This window comes from Puntigrus tetrazona, unplaced genomic scaffold (assembly GCF_018831695.1).
Source record: "Puntigrus tetrazona isolate hp1 unplaced genomic scaffold, ASM1883169v1 S000000008, whole genome shotgun sequence".
Taxonomy (NCBI): domain Eukaryota; kingdom Metazoa; phylum Chordata; class Actinopteri; order Cypriniformes; family Cyprinidae; genus Puntigrus; species Puntigrus tetrazona.
This window is the reverse complement of record NW_025047688.1, coordinates 464,153-484,152: the sequence shown is the minus strand read 5'-3', so window position 1 is coordinate 484,152 and position 20,000 is coordinate 464,153. Positions and strand designations below refer to the sequence as shown.

The window sequence follows — 20,000 nt, the reverse complement described above, 5'->3', positions numbered from 1 at the left end:
TCCTGGAGCATGTCGGAGCTCGTACACATTAACACACAGCAGACAGTCTGCTCACCTGATCACGCCATGCTCTGATCAGACAAGAAACGAACATTTTTATCATCATGTAATCACCCGAGAACAACAAGACGACAAAGAGACAGATACCATCGACACCGTCCTCTCTTCCAGTGGCGGTTCGTAGGAGCTTCTCAAATGCACTTTTAGCGAAAAAGAACATTTTAGAGGCGTCCAAAGCATTTTGTGATCTTGGTTTATAGCATTGAGGTTGTGGTTTGAATTAAAGAGAGCAGAACAAAAGTCCGTTTATTACTGAGAAGCATCTACATCCCAGAAAACCACGGCACATGTGCTGAGCTCTGATGTGATGAATTACATCAGAATATACATCAGCGTGGCGCCAAATTAACTCAAAGTCCATTAACAGCACAGAGGAGCATCCATAGCTCTAAAGAAAGCTACACGAGTTCAGTGTCTTCCACAGACCACCCAGAACATTCATCAAAGCAGCTCATCCAGGAATCATCACCATAAACGGGACTCTTTTATACTTTCACAGATGTATTACGTAGATGTATTGTATAATACGTTCACAGATGTATTAAGGTACAGCAGCAAACAATAGTCTGTGTACTACATTACAACAGCTTCAAGCGTAAAAGAAAAGACCCAGTTCCTTTCAGAAAGGGTGCAAATGCTGAATTTAGTTATCTTTCGCATCTTCTTGTGCTTGAAACGCACACCAATGAATCAAACTGGCCATCTTGTTTTGCATCCGTCTGAACACAATTGGTTACGACTTTGTGTGAACTAAAAAAAATACATATACTTTTGATATTCTTTAATAAAGATGATACGTTGATGACTATGCCTATGATTTCTTTATTAGATTTATGTAATGCGTCAAAATGATTACCATTTAAAATTGAAGTACATTTTGCTATTATTATTTACAGAACTGCATGGTTGCGTGACTCACGAACACAGGAAGCTGTATATTTATTTACTTGTATATATAAAAAGCGTAATATGTGGGGTGTCTTTAAAGCAGTGCGTGTGTGTCTCGGGGGTTAGCGTGAAGACGGTGGAATTATAAAAAACGGTTTCAGCTTCCCGACCTTGAACATAATCCCCAATCCACACGACTAGACGTCTCTCTGTCTCTCTCTCGACCACAGGGACTAACTTTCCTAACCAATAATAATTAGTCTTAACTACAAGCTAAACAAAACCATACCGCTTTTATACCATATTTTAAATGCAGATTCCCTTCAGGTTTGAATGAAATGTAAGATATTTTGGACATTTGTTTTTCTAAAAAAAAAAAATTGATTAAAAGAGGTTTAATTAGAGGTCATAATACGAAATTGAGTTTAAAATAGACAACACAAAAAACAGTCACTGCAAGGGAAAGGCTTTTAACATACTCTGTTTAATTCAGACTGCTGTGGGTTCAGCAGGAAACGGTGTCTCACGCTCACATTCCTCCACACTCCTCACAGGATTTAATCTAAACAACAGTCTATGTCGGCCGGGCGGCACGTTATATAGAAAAGCCCGGCATGAATCTTCACAGGAGGGTTTGAACTGAGACCTCTCAATGCGGTTCACCCACTGACTCTGTGTCTGCCGGCCTGAAGAAGCACAGAAGATCTTAACATCCTTAGAAGATGATCGAGTTTAACCGAGAAGCTTCCAAGACATGTTTGTCAGAGAATGCACCTTGGAGTGGAAAAAAGATTGTCTGCAAACAAGTCTTATTTTATCGATTAATTTTAAGATGTCCTTGTAACACATTACATGTACTTACTGCTATAATAACAAAAGATTATGCAGAATTACAGGCAATATAGTAAGTACATGTAGGAGTTAATTAATATTACTCGGTACTTAATCATTATTTAATGGATGGACACATTAAAGTAAATTTTGTTTTAGGAATATTTCTAATTTTTGGTCCCACTGCCCTTACTTACATTTGAATTATTAATTTGATCTTACATTACATCTGTAATTAATGCCTATAATTACATTTATAATTACACAGTTGACCATCCCTTACACCTTAACCGCTCTTAAACCTATCCATATCAACTAACGGTCCCTAATCTAAGCAGAAGTGTTTTGCAATACAATAAGTACATTGAACTTATTTTTTTAATAGCAAATAAATAGCAAAAAATATGAAACGCCTCTATCTGATGTCCGCGTCTTTGTTAGGTACTATTTCTTCTGTGTTTTTGCCATTTTTCGGCGAACATTCGGTGCATCCATAGAATCACGTCATCAAGCCGCTACATCACTGATATCACCATATGACACAAAATACATGATATTTATATATCAGTATTATCACACGGATGGTATGGCACACACCTAGATGCAAGTACATAATAGTCAAGATCACCTAATATAGAGTGGGACTAGGTTTGCTGCGATAGACAGGGAGAGCAGGGGCCAAAGTAAGACTTTTCAGAAAAGCTTCATTTTAAAAACATAACGTTTTGGACAGAGATAAATGTTTGCGGTCGTCAGTCGTCCAACTCACAAGTGCGGTCAATCAGTACCTTTAAACGTAAATTGTACATCATTACTTGTTAAAAATACAAGCTAGATTTGTACTCTTGATTACTCTTAATTAAATACATCTACGATCACGCTAATATGTAACAACAAACATATTTTGTTCTTTATCTTTGCAAAAAATGTACTTAAATTTTCTTTTAAAATGTTATCATATGTTTCAAACGAAGCCCAACAGAACAAACTTAAACTGTTTGGAATGTATATTTTTATGGAAATGTCAATCCATTTTATAAAACATTATTTCAGCGGTGAGCTACGAACAATACATGAACAAGCGTTACTTTCGTCCCGACAGGAGACTGAAAAACTGACAAAGCAAGATTCGGGATGTGTTACAGCACTAAATAACACGTGGATTGATCGTTACTGTCATAAATGAAAAACACAATTTGTAATTAGAAAAAAATACCGCTTCAGTAATTTACTTACAGCGCTGAAAAACTATCGTGACTGTCGTGCGAAATCACGTGATCTAATATTTGCGACAATAAGTTCCGTATTCTTTGGGCTATCGATTTTTAGTTTTGTATATCTTTTTAAACTAAGTTATTTGTTATTTTTGTCGCTTGAATTTAATTGAAGCATTGATGTCGAATTGTCTCTAAAGTATAAGTGAAAGTATGTGCACGGTTCTTAGGCTATTCAAAAGTGAGGGAAAACTCAAACGGACTACAAACAAACAACTGCTTGTTGCGAATTGCCGTAAATTAAAACGCGAGCGTAAAAACCACACGTGGCGCTTACAAACTACTTAAAACCGAGAAGGACGAAACTCACGCGACCGGTGATACCGGTGTTGTTAAACGTCGATTAACAACCCCAAGTGTGTATTTATTTACCGGAAAAGAAAGACAAAATGCGCTTTTGCATGTGAACTTTCACCCACCACGCCTGACCCCACGAACAGTGAAAACCCATCTAGAAAAATAACAGCCTGCGAGACAGAAAGTGCCTCGACTGCGTGTTAATCAACTGCTGAAAATATTCAAGCGTTTGTGATGAACGGCAGGCCCGCACTGACCTCACACCGCTCTGTGGTTACACTTGGCCTCTTTTTCCCTCCCTTTCTCTTTCTTTCTGCCCCTCTTCCATCTCTCCTGTTGCCCCGGACGACGCCAGCCACTCAAACAATGTTCCTTTTCTTTGCTGGAAACCTGAGCGCCCCGGTCTCTGAGAGCCAGAGAGAATCAGTACCGCGCTGTTCACACCTGCTTCGGTTACAAGACAACATTCGAGCAGCTTCCTGTCTGACTGCCGACTTCCTCTCCCATCCTCATCCTGACAGCCAGCACGCTCAACCCAAAACTTGAATAGTAACTACAGTTAGTCGAAAAATAACAAATGCACATAGAACAGATTTTTCATTTTTTTCTCTGAAAAGTAAGGGAGCACACCATTGCTGATGTGTATATTATAATGCTTTTTTATGTAAATGTAATAAGCAATACATTTCCTTACATATATTGTAAATAAGTGGATATATTGATTATTGCGACAGGCATTGAAAGACGTATTGAAATCGTAGGGCCATAAATATGTTCCTCACACAAAGTGACAACAGAAGACTGTATGAATCATCATAAATACAGCTTTTTGATGCATTGCTTGGTACCTCTCTGGAGTTTTAGCACCCTCTGTCCCTGTGTGTTTGGAAAAGCGAGACAGAGAGCTTAACGCCAAAGCTCAACGTTTGACCGCCGTGCATGTTTTATGTGGTGTCCTGACGTTCGTAACGTGGGTAAATTAATACTCGTAGTGCGCCATCTGCTTCGCATTTACATTTCAACCCCAGTCCGGAGAAACACTGGAACGCTACACCAGCCTGTCATGTCTTCATTTCTCTCTTTAAAGTCAATGATTGCCGTATAGCGCGCTCAACTCACCCTTGCTCGAGAGGAGGGAAAACACACACACACACACACACACACACGCTGCATGTATGTACTGTGTATTAGCCGACAAACACGCGTGAACACAAACAGTAAGAGTCACATGAACACACGTGACCACGAAGAAGATACACACAAACAACAGTGAGCCAATAATACAACTAATTAAATAAACACTTATAAACAGTAGTATCTCAAATATGTTTACTTGTTTTTTTTTTTTGATTTATATAGTGCTAGAAAGTTTACAGTCTCTCTCTCTCTCTCTCTCACACACACACACACACACACACACATATATACATATTCATTTTCAATGTTATTTTATAACAAGCTGCTTCTTGCCGGGAAGAGGAGGGCATTTTAATGTTTTTGATTCTAAAATATAAAGGCAATGGGATAATTTTTTTTTTTTTTTTTACACAATGCATGAACAAATGAATTGTAAAAACATTGTGCAATAAATTAAAACTAATTATTCCATAAAATGATTTCCATAAACACAAAAAGCGTACACGCTCAAGGAAAGCTTCAATTATCATTGCAGTGATTAACATGACTAAACACCAGCGGTGCACTTCTACACCTTCACCTCACCACCACACACACACTCCCATTCAGTCCCACCCGTCACAGCAGAGCTCATTTAGCAATTACTGGCAACAGGCAATTCATATATACCATATTCGCTCCGACCGATTGAAACATGCTGTTTAACATTTGACTGATTGTCAGCGTGCGTCATGAAAGTGACAAAGAAAAGCAGCACGAACCAGACCTAGGCTGCGCTTTACAGCCATTCATTCAGAAAAAGCACATTTAAAAGCAACCCAAGGTTGACCAAAAGCCCATAACGATCGACCACTTCACCTACTTTAAGATAAGCTAAATAATAGCGGACTCATACACATTTACTAAAAACACCAAAACACCAGCTGATTAGAAGACAGAGCAAGCGCTGGGAAGAAACATGAAGAACACTGAAGAAGAAGAAAAGATCCTACAGATGACACACTGGCGCTCGTATCTAGAGCAGTGACTTTCAGGGAGACTGAAGGGTCTAAATACTTCATTGTGAAGAGAAACAGAGTATGTGAAGAGCACATCAATTTCAGGACGAATGTGTCAGAAAGATCACCTCGGAGAGCGACTTCGATCCTGCACTAAAAAAAAAAAAAAAAAAACCTAAATTCAGTTAATTTCCTTTCAATTCCTTGTTTAACAATTTCTTCAAATTAAAAAGCAAAACAATTAAAAATTATCCTGTGAAATGCATTTTATAAATTGTGTTTTATGATTTAATAAATGCTGAAAATGTGACCGTTTGAAATGTAAAAAGAAAAAGTATTGCTTTTTTTAACAATTTAAAATGCGATTATTTTATTTATTTACTGGGAAAAAAGGGTCACATAACAGATGTTTACAGTTTAGTAAGACTCACATTGCAGTATAATATTCACAGACATGAGTCCATATAGTGATTCATTTCAATAATTCATCACAGTTTTACAAATTCGGTTACATTTTCTGTATAATGTTAACTTTTAGTTCTGTTTAGTTCAAGTAGCTTAATTTTAATTAGTAAAATGTTAATTCAGTTAGACCCTGGTTCAGTTCAAATGGTCATCATTTATTCACCATCATGTCATTCCATATCAAGACATTTCTGTACGGTATTCAAGCGTGTTATGAATACTGCCATCAGACAAACTCCAACTCCGCTTCTCCATCCTACTCCTTGGGTGGTGACAGATCGCTTGATGTCTCAAGAAGAAACGACTCGAAGGAGAAGAGCCCTGCGTGAAAGTACAGTCAGTGTTCTTCAAAAGAGTGCTTCTGCTGGCTTTCTCGGGTGACGGCTGATGTGTGTCACAGAAACACAAGTATTCCCGAGTTAGCGCCACACCCCTGTGTTTGTTCAGACTTTTGTGTAGCTTTGAGGAGAGGCTGCTGAACTTCCTGGAGCGAGCAGGAGAGAGAGAGAGGTGTGGCACACGGCAGGTGCGCTTCATGATCACACGTGACACACACACACACACACACACACACACGCCAGCATTCAAAGACAGTAAACAGGAAGAACACACCTTGTGCTGCTAAATATAACAACAAGAGACTTGTGTGAGGATGAAGGAAATATCCTGACTCGCTAAGATAAAGTCAGCACTTTAAGTCCTATTTTATCAATTAATTTAATCAATTATTTAATCCGCATACCGTTTTTTTCTGTCCAGCTCAAACGAAGGACAATGTTCTTGTTTTATATCACAGCATGATCAAAAGCACGATTCATATAGGGATTTAGGGATCAAAATACTTCTTCACAACGAGGTGAATGTTTGGTGTGAAGTTTGATGCACATTTTTAAGAGGGGACATATCATGAGAAAAAATCAGGCTTTTCCAGGTTTTGAAGGAATAGTTCACCCCAAAATGAAAAATAGGGCATGTTTTACTCACCCCCAAGCCATCCTAGGTGTATAAGACTTTCTTTTTTCTTAGCAAAACACGGTCGCTTTCCAGGATACATTTTCAAAAAACTGTCTGACAGGACAAACTATTCCCTTGAGTGCAATAATCAGGCCCCCAGTGCATCTATCAACCAAGGAAACATGAAAAAGTGTATCCCAGTTGTTTTAATACGCTTTTTCTGCATGCGTCTAAAAAAGCGAGTGTGTCTGATAAATTTCCACCATCATTTTTAGAGTCCCAGCCTCAGAGGAGACAAAGAAGCGGATTTATTCATTTATTTATTGTATATGGCTGCTGTTTACCTTCACCTGTCCTTTAAATCAAATTTTAAACTAATATGGGTTAAAGCATACGGTTTAAAATGATTTCAGCAATATAAACACGATAATCAAAACCAAAACAAGATGTTTTTTTTAGCAGGTACAAGCTGAAATGTCGCAGCTCTATTCGGAAAAGAGGCGGGACCAAAAGCTAATTCGCATTTAAAGCGCGAGCAAAGAAAACACAAAAATAGCTGTTTAAAAATGATATAAAGAAAACAAGAACTTAGAGTAAAATAGTGTTATATGGGTCATTTGCATTTGAAAACAGCTGTCAGATTTTGCGATAATCAATATGCGCATAAAGGTGTCGTTTGATATATTCTCAGTTATTGAAAATGTAAAACTTTAAAAGTCCACTCAAGAGTCATCAGATCAACCCCATGTGCCCAACTAAACCCTGCTTGTGCCAAAAGTCACATTCATCAGCCCTAACGTGAGTTTTTAAACACAAAGGTCCACTAGGTAGTGCGTACACACCGAACGCATTCATCTGTGCTCACGATAAACACAGCATTCTTTGAAAGCCGTGCACAAAGCACCAGAAAACAAAGCACAGTTCAACCTTTAAGTTAAGGTCAAGTTCTTTGAACTAGAACTGCTAGAGCTATTTTAACATTGCCTACTGTCCAAATTATTACCCATATTTATATGATTTTGACAATTTTATTCATTAAATGTGCTCTAATTGGGTTACTGCTTTAATTTCCATGCCAAAAATGTTAACTAGCAACTACTTAGTTCAGAGAATTAAAACAAAGGAAATCAAGGGCAGAGGGGTTCGGGGATTCAGCTCCCATTTCTGTGATTTGAACTGTAATAAACACAGTTACAGTCTTTAAGAGAGAGCATGAGAAACAGACGGACGGAGAGACAACTGTTGCTCTCCAAATATACTAATCTCGCCACATTTAAAAATACACCACACCACCAACAAATGTTTTAAGTATCATCACATATGGCACTATTTCTGAAGTATCTGAGATGCCAGCCGTTACACGAGTTACACCACACTACATACTATTAACACATCGAGCACGGCTTAGAAAAGCTATGCGCTAACCTACCTCCGTGTCATCACCTGCTAACTACCAACGTGCTGCGCTCTGCTCTTTGCTCTGCCACTGCAGAATTAGCATCTCGGATGATCAGATCACAAGTGGTCAGCAGAGAGAGAAAACTGTCGACACCTGCCGTCTCACTCGCGAAGAGATCGAGGAACTGCGAAGTGAAGCGAGCGTAACCTTAAACCTGGTGTTTAACGAACAGTCTTTATGATTGTGACTGCATATGCAAAGCGTGGCAGGACTTCGTCGCTAATGAGCATTAAATGACCATCAAGCGGTAACAAGGAACCTCATCATTTACCTTGAAGACCTTGGCTTGTTTCCAAAAGAGAATTCACCTTCAATGAAAAAAGAGCTGCGCGGCTATAACATGTCGCATGAACATCAATACTAAAATGGCGGAAACATGGTGTCATGACCATAAAATCTGGAAAATGAGCTTCAACATCTACCCTGACCTGTATGTCATCAAACCACTGTGGATAACATCAGAGAGAAGACTGAAGTTGATTCCTTCCTCTAACATCTCTGAAGCAAGTGGCAGATCTGACAGACAACATTCAGAAGGTCAATGAATCTACTCCAAGAAGTTTGGAAGTATTCAAAAAACACCTTGACAATTAAATAGTGCCTATTTCTAAGGTGTTCACATGCTCTTTGTTATTATTAAAGCTGGAAGATTTTCTTTCCCTGAGGATATTTTAAATTGTTAAACCATTGTTAAATACATCGGTTTTTTTCCTCCTGCTGTACGAAACCATACCGAACTGTGATGCATCATGATGTTTTGCGTACCGTTACGCCCCTACCTACAACGTTACCCAACACTGTATACACATTCTTACAGAAAGCGGGTTCAAAACACTTCTTTGTCGGTCGGGTTTCTAGATAAAGCCTTCTAAGACAAACGGTAGATGAGATTAAAATAACAGACATAAATACACAGTTAATCATTAGTAATTCCTGGGATAATTCACTTAATCCTATCAGCTCTTTGTACATATTTGCCAGAGGCTTAACAACAAGCGGCAGTAATACAGTTTGGAGGGCATAGCAACAGTAACTAAGGGGGTGGGGCTAGTGGACTGGCCAATCCCAAACCACAGATAGCTTATTATTTTAGAGCTATTATGACCTTCTGCGGGCAGGCGTGGACCGATAGTCAACATTAAGAAACCTGGCTCTAACGCATGATGGATGCATTTACTGAACATCCAATCACAACAGAGGTATTTACATATAGAATTCTTAAAGATGCGGTAGCAAAAATGGTCCTGTTTAGCGAAGTCAGAAAACAGGTTTAAAAAGTAAACTTTTGCTAAAATCTTGAGTCAAATTGTAGGTGGGATTCTCAGAAAACAATAAACTTAAAAAGGTGCAGAACGCGGGCTTTTGTAGGTGACAATGACTTCAGGAGCTACAGAGACATCTGACAGAAGGCGGTGATCAAGGGAGTTATTTCACTCTGTCTGCAGGGTCTGCTGAACAAAGAGTCTCTCTTTCTCACACTCGGTCTCTCAGTCTCTCTACAGGACAGGCTCAGGTTACCGTGAGACCCTGTCCTGCCTCCTCCTCCTCCTCCTCCGAACCATGGGACTTCCTTGACTGCGGCTGGACTGAAACAAAACTCAAGCCCCAGACTCTTGCTAGAGCATGCAAGACTGCACGAGTTCAACCAATCAGAGTGAAGCCTGCGACTGTCGCTCTTGCCATTTTTGTGTGCAATACGCATCAAACCATCTGAAAACTATACAGCGATGCCAATGCGTCTTAACCATGTGCGACAATAATTTGAGCTCTCTCTTGCATATTAATGAGTTTGTGTCCTAACCAGCTGCCGCTGTAACAAGAGTTGTGCCTGTCGAACATGTGCTGCCTGGCTCCGCCCCCCAGCCAAGCGACATCAGCGCAATAAATATAAACTTAGTTGTGATTGTACCAAAAGTCAAAAAAGCGTGCGCCAAATCCAAAACAAATATTTGCTATTGATACACACTTTCATAACATCGCGTTAAATTGTAGGGCCTATAAAAACTTGATAAGATTTTATTTTATTTTAAAATTCTTTTTCCCCAAGTTACATAATATTCTTCAAAAAACCTGATAAATAAAATTCCCCCTCTCTCATTTGTTTTATGTTTCTCATGCTTTCTCATCTTAGTTGTAGTAAAACAAAAGGCATTTATAACTTTAACAATCCTGATATTTTTTAGGGGCCAATGAATATTTTCCCAAATTCTCTTTTGTTTAACATTTTTGCTGATTTTTATTTTAGTGGCTTTTTTTGTCGGACATTATGTTGTCTGTTTTTCTTTTTCTGGGTGTATGAATTAAACATTAAGCATTTTTACGATGTTACATATGAAATACATTAACTTTTTATGTAAAATGTTAAAAATGAGCGTTTTGCATTTTAATATATTCACAGACACTAGTCTACACTGCAATTTGAGAATACAGTGCCACATTTTCATTTATCCAAAATGACACGTTCTATGAACATCCACATTATACTGTAAATTTGTATGATTGGATTCATAGGGATCATGTCGGGTAAATGCGGCATTTACAGTAGGTAACTCACAGTTGTGTGACGCTCCAGAATACTTTCCTGAAGCCGACATACGACAAACTTGTAAGTGTAATTTCAATATTTTGAAATTAAGCCAAAAAAGATCAACGCCGCTGAGAACACATTAAATGACTAAATCTGAAGGCGGGTGGGTGATAGATCATCTCCAAAAATAACTGAGCTTGTAGAAGCGGCCCACAGACCGCTGACCAGACGTCTGCAGCGTGTGTTGATGTTGGCTGGAAGCGGTCCACAGGGCCCGTGTGAACTGCCACAGCAATGTCTGATTGCTCTGTGTTTATCTGTTCAAGAGGTAGTCCATCCAAAAATGAAAATCCGGTCATCATTTACTCACCCCTCCGAAAAACACAAGGCTTTGGTTCATCTTTGGGACACAGATGAAGTGGTTTTTCCCTCTATTGAAAGTCCACATAACCAAAACTTTCACGTTACAAAAGATTACATAGTTGTAGAAATGAACAATAGAGAACATTTAATATCTGGTTTTATACAATGCAGCAAATTAAAATCAAATCGACAAGCGGAAACCTTACTGCTTTGCGCTCGCCATCGTTTACCATATTTGATGTGCCCTATAATGCGTTGATCGGCGTTCATCTGCGAATAAAAGCCTTCATTCACTTTTTAAAGAGTTTCAACGGGCTTTTAATGGAGGGACGGAAATTCCTCAGGTTTTATTAAATACATCATTTTTGTTTTGAAGATGCATGAAAGTCCGGCTTTGAAATGACATGAAGATGGGTAAATGATCTTTTTCATTTTAGGATGATCTAACCCTGCGTGATATGACTTCGTATCGAATGCCTTAAGAACATTACGTTAGATCGGAGGAAGCCAACACAGTGGAACCCCTTGACAAAAAATGGTGTCGCTTTTCTTTTGAAATCAATAGTACTTGCTTTGGCATTACAAAAAACGCTAATAAAATATATGTTTATTGAACTGTTGTAAACAAATATTAACAGCACTTCATATTCTGTGAAGGATTATTTTACAGCATCATTAAATGCTTTCTGTCATGATCGATTTGATATTACGCTCTAGTGACAATTTGTCATTATTACACTGAGCAGTGAAAAAAACGGACTAACAACTGCACGTGGAGTAGCCTAGACTCCATGTAATCTATTCTGCTAAATACTCAATAGTCCCCTTATGAAGAGGTTCTTCCAGAAAAAAAGGATTCCATTAGAAAAGCTGGTGTCAGTGGCGCCATGGCGAATCGACTTATTACGCTCCATCATTCACCAGCAGGCGCTATCTGCAAAAAGTGGCGGGCTTTGATAATGTGACTCCCGTCGTGAGGAGCATAGACCAGTCCATGCAGTCAGAGGGAAGATGCCTCGCTTCTCAAGGACACGGAGGCGGACACTCGACCTTGCATTTTTAACAGACATCGCTGCAAAACCATTTTGAGCTGCGAGGAAGACCAGCTCAAATGTGCTGTAAGCGCGCATTTAAAGCCAAGATGTGCATTTTCTCTGTGCACAAAACGCTGCACTTCCACTCCATGCAGTTTGAGAACAGGTTTGCGACTCTGATCAGCCACGTGTATCATTTATTTCAAATCCTTTCGGGTCAAGCAGACATGCGTTGCTGAACAACGAGAAGTACAACATTCGACTTGGATGCGGACGGTGAAATTGAAATACTAACATTGCAAAATGAGGTTCATCAGAAGCGCAACAAACTTTTTTAGTGCCTTGTGGACACAGAAAGCGCGAGCGCATGCACAGCAGCTATGAAAGTTGCCTGCCTTTTGGTTCGACTTATCTCTGTGAATCAGCCTTTTCCCCATGAGCTTCATCGAAAACAAACAACACGCCACACTTGTGAACATCTACAAGACTCATACAAGGAATTATCATGAGACCACGCAATGCCAAGCTTCCACTAAGAGACATTTAAAGACAAATACAGAATAACGGTTTTCAGTGAAGTACCATGGCAACAGCAAACTCAAATATTGTAAAAAAAAAAAAAAAAAAACTATTTGCTCAAAAAGTGTAACATGGTTAGATTTGTTGAATGGTTTGGCGACTGATGCAAATGTTATCACGATTATTATAGGGTATGGTTTATGTTCTTCTTGCATAGCTGATCATTGTACAGGATAGAGATTTTTAAAAAAGTAACAAAGGTAGTTGTACAAAAGGCACATGATTTGAAGAAGTGACAGTTAATGATTTCCTAAGAAAGGTTACAGAAGTGATCGTTAGTACAGTGATGTTTTTCTAACAAAATGCTACAAAACTGTCAAAGACATTTGCAAAAAATAAAAGAAATGTTATAACTGTGCATTTCAAACATATTCACAAATAAATAATCTTGCATATGACAAGTCACGTCTCTTTCCTACCATGGCAAATCATTTTTAATAACTATTGGGAGGGATTATCAATATTAACATGTCATCAGGTAGTCTCTTATCGTTTATGAATATTTGAAAGGTTAAACGGTGAACCATGCAACTTTGTTATTCGGGACGTTTGTATCAACTTCATATTGAAGCTAGCCTTCAGTTTCAAAAAAGCTGCTGATTCCTGTGTTATACGGTTATTTTTCCCATTCCTCAAAAGGGTCTACATGACCTATTGATTGTGTACTTTAAGCAATCGATCGGGGGTACACTGAGAGACCGTTATAAAACTGCTGCACAATTTCCAGACATCACCCTGAACAGCAGCAGAGCAGTGGACACACACAGAGTTAAGTTTCTCCCAAAACACATCTAGAAATCAATCGTAGTTGATTTCTGCCTGTTTAAATGACAACTATTCTTAAAAATACAGATGCTTAAAAGGCCACAGCGATGCCACGGATTCCACAAAGAACCATTGAGTTGAACCTACAAAGAGCCTTGCGTGAAACAGAAAGGTTCTTCAGATGTTAAAGGTTCTTCATGGAACCAGAGAGGTTATTTTACGCCATTGTGAAGCACCTTTATTTTTAAGAGTGTACAACTACGCATGCCAGTTACAACAGATGCCTCGTAAAACTACAACCAGAGGATAAAATCTCTTTCACGCTGACGTAGGAAGCAGACAGATCTCCGTTTCCTCCCTCAGTGCGCCAGAATGCAGCTTGCCAGGCCTTTATCGTGTTTCATTTACGCACCTTCACCAAACCTGTTCATAAAAGGCTCCGGCCAGTCATGTGGGAAGCTTTTGAATCGCAGTTATGAACCCACATCCACAGCAACAATGCAACAGCTCTTCAGCTCAACATGTTAAGACCGAGATGAAACACAATGGCGGAAAAATACCTGCCTCAAGCCAGGACAAGACCTGTTTACACAGTTACACACCTTCATTTCACAATCACAGAGAAAACAGAGAGAAAACAGTGCGAGGTGGCTCCTAGAAAGATTCATTATCATTAGTCATGCATCAGTGACTTAACGTGCTAGCATATCACCGCGGACACGTGTGTGCGTGCGATTTTTTCTGCGATATTCAACAATGTGCATGAAATTAGGCGAAGAATACAAGCCAGACACCGAATCGTCTACTCAATCTGAACCCATCAAGTTTCAAAGATAACAAAAAATGCTTTGAATTATTTCGTAATTGCTATTATGAGTTTTACACTATGGCAGCAGTTAGAAATCCATCCGTGTTGATGTATAGATGCAAATACAAAATATGCTACGAGCTGCCATGAGATTGGGTTGAGCGTCCGGTTTGCTAAAGACCGTAACGCATGTAGTAAATATCGGCATAACGCATATAAGGTTTTAAATACGGTGCTATCCTGATTAAAGGTTGGATGTGTTTCAATGAGTTTCCACAAGCCCACGACATTCCACAGGCTCTGGTTGTAACACGCCAGAATATAAATTCCCAAAACAATGGCACAACCTTGCACAGGTGTTGGTTGTGTCTGCTACAGACTTTTTAATCACTGGCCCGGCCAGCGGCTCTGCCTTGTCTTGTGTTAATAAAGCAAAATCATACATTCATACACGTGCACAACTAGAGTTGCAAATGCAGTCAACACGCTCTGACATTTCACGTTTCCAAAGCGACCCTAATACAGCATCTATGCGAGAACACCCGAGAACCACAAGCGCAATCACCCAGAACACCTTAGCAACTGCTGAGTTTGTTTTTCGCCAAGCGGCACGCATTTTTTCAATCAGCGGTTTGATTAAAACTTAAGATTTCATGGAGCGTGAGATCGAAATGAAGATGAGGTGCTCACAAGGAAAGGTGTTTATCGCTGCGCTCTTCGCACTCTTTTGAGGCGGGGAGTCTGAGTGGCGTTCAGATAACAGAGGCAGAAGCGTCCCAGGTGCTGGATGGCCCGAGAACAGGCCACTGCTGGTATTTTGGCAACTTCGCTCTGCCACCTTCGCGGGGCTCTGTTTATTTCTTATTTTCAACAGCCCAGTGGAAGCGGAAAACCTCGTGTTGATGATTACTAAGGTGCGAAAGACATTCAGAGTTGAGGAATGCACGAGATGGAAATTATTAACTTTAAATAGATTAATAGTCGTTAAGCTTCTCGAAGGCCTGATCAGACAAAGAGCGGCGTGGCAAAGGAGATCAGGACCATATGCCCGTGGCTGGCTGCCATAGGATGGGGCCAAAGTCTGATCACTGCGATTCAGGGACAAAAGATGGAGCACTGAATAACAAATGAAATATGATGAAAGAAAGAAAATTAAGTCATTTTGCGTCTTCAAAGCGAAACATTTCCTTTAAAAGCGTTAAATATTTTGAAGGAGACATTTAGCAACGAAAGCTTTCATTAAATTATGACAATATAAAAAATCGACCTTTTTTTGGACTCAGGTATGACCCATATTTCTTCACAGGTTTCTTTAAGCGAAGGCAGTCCTGAGGAGCACTGTGCTATCAGCACTGTTTGTAAAACATGATCCGTGCCAGAATACTCTTCTGTTCTATTTACCATCCGCATTTCAGGTCTGCCCTCTGTCCCTCAGTTAATGCAATGTCAACAATATTTCTAAAAATATTCCCCCTTTTCAACCCCCAAACAAATGTTCTGCACAGAGCCTCTCGGTTGCCCAACTATTAGGGCCTCACAGAGAGAGCTTGAAATGTCCCCAAAACATCTCAATCCAAAGCCACAGTGGCGTGTCTCCTAAACCGTAAATTTAGTGTTTTCTAATAATCAAATTGAAACAAAGCAGATTTCGCATTCCAAGCCACAGACATGCGAAATGAGACACAGAAGTGAAACACAGCTAAATATCATGAACATGTTATAATGGGAAAAAATATTAAATATGAAAAAGCGTTTTATTGTGTTTAGTTGACTATTTTTAGTTATTTTATAGGTATTTTAATTTCAGTTATAGAATCACATATATACACACATTTTTTTTTCACCATAATGATATTGCTTACCCGTATTGGCCCAGTGGAGAATCTGATTTTCCTTCTTGGAGGCCCTTCCTCATCCTCAGACAAACCAGGAGCTTCATCATACTCCTCATAGACCTCATCTTCATCCTCCTCATCCTGCTGGTCCTGAACCGGTTCCTTATCATCCACAAGCGCTGCGTTCTCAAAACTATAAAACACGGGAGGCGTTCTGCGCATTCATCCGGATCTTCCTGCTCACTGTCCTCCTCCTCATCATCATCATCAACTTCTTACGTGACAGCTGTTCCTCTTTTGAATAATCTCCTCCTCCTCTTCTTCTTTTTCATCTTGATTTTGTTCCTCTTTCTTTAGCTCTGTTGATACACAGGATCCCTCTCCAGCCGTCTGTCCTCTGTATGGTTTTGAGGTGATGACGCCTGCAGAGAAGTCAGTCATCTTCAGATTTAAGTTCCCTTTGCAGCTTCACCTCCTCCAGAAACTCTTCATCATTCTCCTCGCTTTCTGAAGACTCGTTCTGGACCACTACTAGCTCGGCCCGTACCACCCCAGCACCAGCAGGGTCCAGACACTGTGCGGCCTGCTCTTGATAGATGTCCCTAGACGGACTGCGAATTATGTGGTTTTCGCTTTTGGGTTCCTCCGGGCTCCAGGGCCGTTTGTATTTGCTGCCGGCAGAGGGTGAAGCTTTGAGATCTTCACTTGGGAGTACTACTAAGCTGAGGTGGCTCGTTTGTCAGGGAGTCCTTCACAGACGATGACGGCGATCGTTTAATATGGCTCTGAGCATTGGGCGACAGAGGCTCGCCGGGAGCTTCTGCTGGTCGGAGAAGGTCGTTTTGTAGGAAATCGGGCTAATGGACTTGAGCGGCGGGCTGCTGGAATCAGGTTTAGGCGAGAGCTGGTCAGGAGTTTGGGGGCGTAGGACTGCGTGCTGGATCAGCACCAGGCGAGCTGGGTCTTTGGAAACTCCTCGTAAGCGGCGATGGCAGCGAGCGCTCAGTAGGGCTGCTTACTTTGTCAGAACTTTGCACCGACTCTTCTTTGTCGCCATCCACAATGAAGTTCTCCAGCCGCTTGGAAATAGGCCCGGCGTTCAGTGACAGTCTATTGACCTGTTTGAGTCCTCGGCGTCCCTCCTTTCCTCTGGGCCCTCCTCACAGGTGACGTTGGGCTTTTGATGACACTGCTGCTGCTGTTCTCAGAAGATCCAAAGGACCTCCGGGCCCCACGCCCCTCCTCAGGAGCCTTCCCTGGGACAGGCGAGCCGAAACCCTGCCGGGCCCCTGCCTCTCTGCGGCAGGCTGCTCTTTTATCCCTCTCTCAAACAGCTTTCTGGTAACTGAAAATTTTCCGCCAGAGGCGACTTTATCTATCTCGACTTCCTCTCCCTTCGGAGTTCTGTCTGGGTTTTGCGATTCTTGGTTGTTCCCGCTGCCGTGGCTGGTTTTGTGAGGGCTGAGCGGGGAGTTTGGACACAGGGGATACAGGACAAGCTTCCTCCTGGCTCTCCGGCGGTTGCTGGCCGTCCATTTGCAGGAAAATGTTCTTTATTTTGTTTACCCGGTTGCCAAACGGTCTCCCCTAGAGTCCTCCCGGGGGTCGCTGGCTCCATTAGCATAAGATTTGGCCTCGCTGTCGGATTTGGTCCCATCAAAGAGCACTTAATGGCGTGGAAGTCCGACTTGTACGCGTTTCTATGCGGGGACGCGCTCCGCAGGGTGCGTTCACCCCTTGCTCTCAGCTTTGATCATTTTCAATGACTTTTAAAGTGTTCAACGGTAAAAAAATTATTTTAGGTCCGCGGTCCGGTATCCTCACTCGGATAATGGCATGCGTCCTTCAGAGTCGCTCTGATACATTGTATCGAATCCCGCGCTCATCTGAAAAGAACAGAAACAATGTAACGTTCTAAACTCAACGATCGCGTTCACGTTTGGTCGCGATTTAAAAGCACGAGCACGTAAAAGGTTGATTTCGACGCTCTTTTGTTAGCAGATGTAATCTACACACTGACTCATCCCCTTGATCAAAGAAACTTTTTTTCAACTCGGATCAAAACTTTCCTACAGTGATTTGCAGGCAGATCCTTTGGTCTCCATTGATTCAGTGATCGATATCTGAGTCTCGGCGCTTTTCAGACACCGTTCATAAAACTCTAAACTAGATGTTCTTCAAATAATCAAGGACTACCGCGATCGGTGTTAAACCTGCCCACAAACCCACTAAAGCTGCTCCGTTGGGACTCGCCGCGGAACAATAGCTCGGCATAAGTTCCAACAAATGATCAAAATAAAGTTTCGGAAATCGAGTTACAAACAATTACAGCCTCTGCAACAATCAAGTCGTCCGCTTCTCTTACCTCCACGGATATCTCGCTGTCTACGGGCGCCGGTTCTTCTGCTCTGTGTAATTTAGATCCCCAAGCATGTCATTTGTTTCACCGCCATGGTTCTCAACGCAGTGTTGTCCGATTCGCGAATGAATCGTTTGTTTGAGATCAGTCCGTCTTAACGATTCGGTTTAACGATTCGCGAAGCGTTCGTACATTCCTTAGTGAAGAAGAGTCTTCTTGTAAGAGAGTGAAACTTTACCGAAACAATTAAGGTATAGAAAAATGTATCTGGACAAATAAATAGCTATAGAAAAAGTAACAAACTGAATGAAAAAGTCAACCTGGAACGCATAAATACCCAATAAATACATTAGGCTGTACCTTATTTAGATTATTTACTAATTTATTTAGTTTGTTTGTGTTTTCAGTTACTTATTTCAGTTATAGGCTTAACACGAGATAACATAAAATACGGGTTGTAATGAGATATCATGCAATTCAACACAAAGCCCTAAAGCCCTCTCTGCATTTTATTTTTAACAAAATGATTATTAAAGTTGTGCTTCTGAGAACACTGCTGCGTTATGAATTAACCAGCTGTCTGAAATAAACAGTTCAAACGAATCGATTCGCCAAAAGAATCGAACTTCCCTACGCAACTCCAGTGTCTCTCTTCCCTGTTCAACCACACACACACACACACACACACACACACACACACACACACACACACACACACACACACACACACACACACACACACACACACACACACACACACACACACACACACACACTTTCAGACCTGTCGCACCGATGCGCGTTCCCGACGCTGCTCTCTCAGGCATTTCAGGACTGCTATTAGACCCAACCCCCTTCCCGGCTGTGAATTTACTGAATCTACTATGACGAAGGTTTGCCTAATGAATATTAATTAGGTCCTTGTGACGTAACTAGCAAACCTGCGTGGAACGTCCAGTCAGGGATTCTAATTAATATTCATTAGCCAAACCTTCGCTATAGTATGATTCATTCAGTTTCTCGGACAGGTCGAAAGGGATTTTTGTAAAGTAAGAAAATGTAGCCTACTGATAAACAGAAAGTTTAAATAACTAGGTATTTACAGTTTTATACATTTTAAAATGTATTCAACCTTTACTTCAATTTACTATATACTGTATTTAAATCATTAAATGATCATTTAAAAAAATCGTTAAATTAATTTAATAATTTTATTTATCAATTGAATATAATTTATTTTAATTAAATTTAAAATATAAAGTTTAATTTTAGATCAATTTAATTGTTTAATTCTTAATTAAACAGACTATTTCATTAATGGCCTTTCTATGATGCGCGGTTAATTAAAATTAAATAAATTAAATGTA

General features: G+C 40.3%; 1 pseudogene; it reads right to left on the bottom strand.

Annotated features, from left to right (window-relative positions):
- Positions 1-20,000, bottom strand: part of LOC122332255 — a 45,311-nt pseudogene that overhangs the window by 21,678 nt on the left and 3,633 nt on the right.